Source organism: Eubalaena glacialis, chromosome 3 (assembly GCF_028564815.1).
Source record: "Eubalaena glacialis isolate mEubGla1 chromosome 3, mEubGla1.1.hap2.+ XY, whole genome shotgun sequence".
In the NCBI taxonomy this organism is placed as follows: domain Eukaryota; kingdom Metazoa; phylum Chordata; class Mammalia; order Artiodactyla; family Balaenidae; genus Eubalaena; species Eubalaena glacialis.
In genome coordinates this window covers 75,110,865-75,113,751 of record NC_083718.1, presented here as the reverse complement: position 1 = coordinate 75,113,751, position 2,887 = coordinate 75,110,865, and positions in this window count along the sequence as shown.

The window sequence follows — 2,887 nt, the reverse complement described above, 5'->3', positions numbered from 1 at the left end:
CTCAATTTGGAGTCCTGAGGCTGTGTATCTCTGTAATTATTACACACAGCACTCATCTACTCTCTCCCTGGTTCATTTCTTCCTGTTATTTATTTACTTCCTAGATTATAGTCAGTTTAGAGGGGCTGTACTTTGAGTAAATATATATATATATATATATATATAAAAATAACAGGGTGTATTCGTTATTTCACAATATTTCAAAACACAGCCTGAGCTACAGAAAATTTAGAGAGTGGGAGGAGTGATGAGCTATTAAGTTAGGATGACTCAAGTCCTAGGAAAATATTAACGGGAAAGTCAAAGCCCTAATTCCTCCACCACTCATCTGTTTGTCTCTTGGAAATAGTGATCTCATGAAACACTCATGCTTGGCTTCGAACCGAGCCTTGAGCTAAGCCAGACGCTCCTGGTGATCTGATGAACTGCTGGGAAATAACCTGGGTCCTTTAGATGTTCAGGGGCCTAGCTGAGGCCATCACATTCAGGACAGTGAAGGGAGGACTCCTGGTGTACGCTCACTAATACCAGCCCGCTGTCTGAAAAGTCTGTGTGGATCCTCACTGGTTGTACTACAGAAGGAAGTGTGGACAGACTGGCACATATCCGATACAACTGCAGGGAAAAACAAGCAAGCAAGTAGCCTCTTTACTTGTTAAGTAACATACCTGCTTTTCTGAAATTAAAAAATATATATTCTCTTAACTGTAAAATAATTTTCACTTTAGTAAATTTAGAAAACACCCCAAAGTCACCGGAATCCCATTGTCCCTAAAAGGCAAAACATAAGACCTTCTTTGGTATACACTTCTGAATTTTTGAACGTGTCTGATAATAGCCCATTTAAAACACCTTTCTTGGAATCCCAACATGATTCTGTATTTTTAATAGAGGACCACTCCATTTCCCTTATTTTCTTTATTTTTCTTTCCTTCTCTTATTTATTCACCTAACACTTATTGAATAATTGCTGTGTGCTAGGTCCTTTCTCTTTTAATTCTCTTTCCGACTTTGTAAGATATATTTCATGTACTGTTATCTCTATTTTGTAGATAAGGAAATGGAAGTTCAGTGAATTAGGGTGATTTTTCCTAATCTCACAGCCTCTATCTACCTATTATCTATCTAATCTATCTTACCTATCTATCTAACTGATGAAAGTATTATCTATTTTTTTTTTAAAGCCAAGATGGGATCATACATACTACCCAAAATACATACCCTTTGGTAAATATTCCCTTTTCGATGCTTCTGATTTCACAGTTTATTTAGTACCAACCCTACTAGATATCTTGCTAAGTTCTCTGAGTACAAATTCCTTGGTTTCTTTTGCTAAGGAGGCATCAGGTGTTGCCAGTGTGAAAACAAATAACTGGCTCATAGAAGCCTCATTATTAAGGCTGAGGATCAAGGGGTGGTGTTCTTAAAGAGTGAGGCTTCTCACCTCCTGGCTCTCTCTCAAACCCTATTGGCCTATCCTTTTAAGAAATTTCTTTATTTTATTCTCTCCCTCCTCTGAGCTCTGAAATCCTTCATTTGTGCATTCACTGTGGCACTTATGGCCCCTTGGCTTGAAAAAGGAACATCTCCCCCATGTTTATATATTCCCTGGGGACCCAGACCCTAGCTTTTGATTCCCTGTGGTATCTATCACGAGGACTGGCACAGAACAACCCAATAAACATATTTTGAAAAAACATCTATTTGTTCTTGACTGAATACTGAAAAATGTGCCAGTTTGTTCTTAAGAGAATAGTTCAAGCCCAGGGACATCCATATAAACATCCAGGGATTCCAGGCCATTCCCCACTCTGCACAACATGCTTCCATACTCCTCATCTAAGCCTCACTGTTTTCAACTGGAAGGTTGAGAATTAGAGAAAAACACTTTCCTAGCATTATTCCTGTCCTAAGGGAGCACAGCTGTCACCCAAAACAGCACTGTGTGGCATTTACAGCTTCCCAGGTGATGAGGCTTTCCAAGCCGGTGATTGAGGGCATGTGACAGGGGACAGGCAAACGATTCTGTTGACTCTCACACCCTCGGTCCTTTCCTCCAGAGCTGTGTGCTCCGTGGGTTACAGATTTTCTTTTTTTGTTTGGACTGATAATGAAGAACTCCACCATTAGTTGTATTCTAATTTTTTGAACTTTAAAATTTTTATATAATTTCAACCTTACAGAGAAATTGTCGAGCAGTATAAAGAAGTTCCATATACCCGTTACCCAAATTCACTAATTGCTAGCATTTTCCCCCAAATATGCATTTCTATCACATATACACACATATGTATGCCAATTTCTGTACTGGGATTAATAATCATGAGTTCATGCTAACTTCAATTCCAATCTGCACTAAAGAGGTAATTCTAGCCTCTCTGCCTTTCCATATGTGTAATTTTCTTCTCCAGAAGTAACTTCTCTCTCATTATCTTAAGTATATTTAATCATTTGCTCACCTCCACGATACAAACAAAATAGTTTCAGAATTGCTAACCCACACCACTGTGAAAAGCCAACCTACTAACTAGAGTTTAACACTTGTTAAACACAATTCATTTTGTCTTTAGATTGAGGGTAGAAAGTTAAAATACTGTGCCCACAGGTATATTCATATGTCAAAAATCACCAAATTGTCCGTTTTAAATATCTGTAGTTTATTTTAAGTCAACCTCAATAAAGCTGTGAAAAAATACTGTCTTCTAAAGGTACTTGGGTTAATTCCCCCAAGGAACCTTCTTAAAAAGTTATGTTATTTAAGATACAGTTAGGTTGATTTGTTTGTTTGGTTTCTGTTTCAGGGTTCAACCTCCCTCTTTGTTATTTTTATTTCATTTTTTGAATATGTAAAGCATTAACAGGGTTCCAAAAGTCAAAACTATACAGA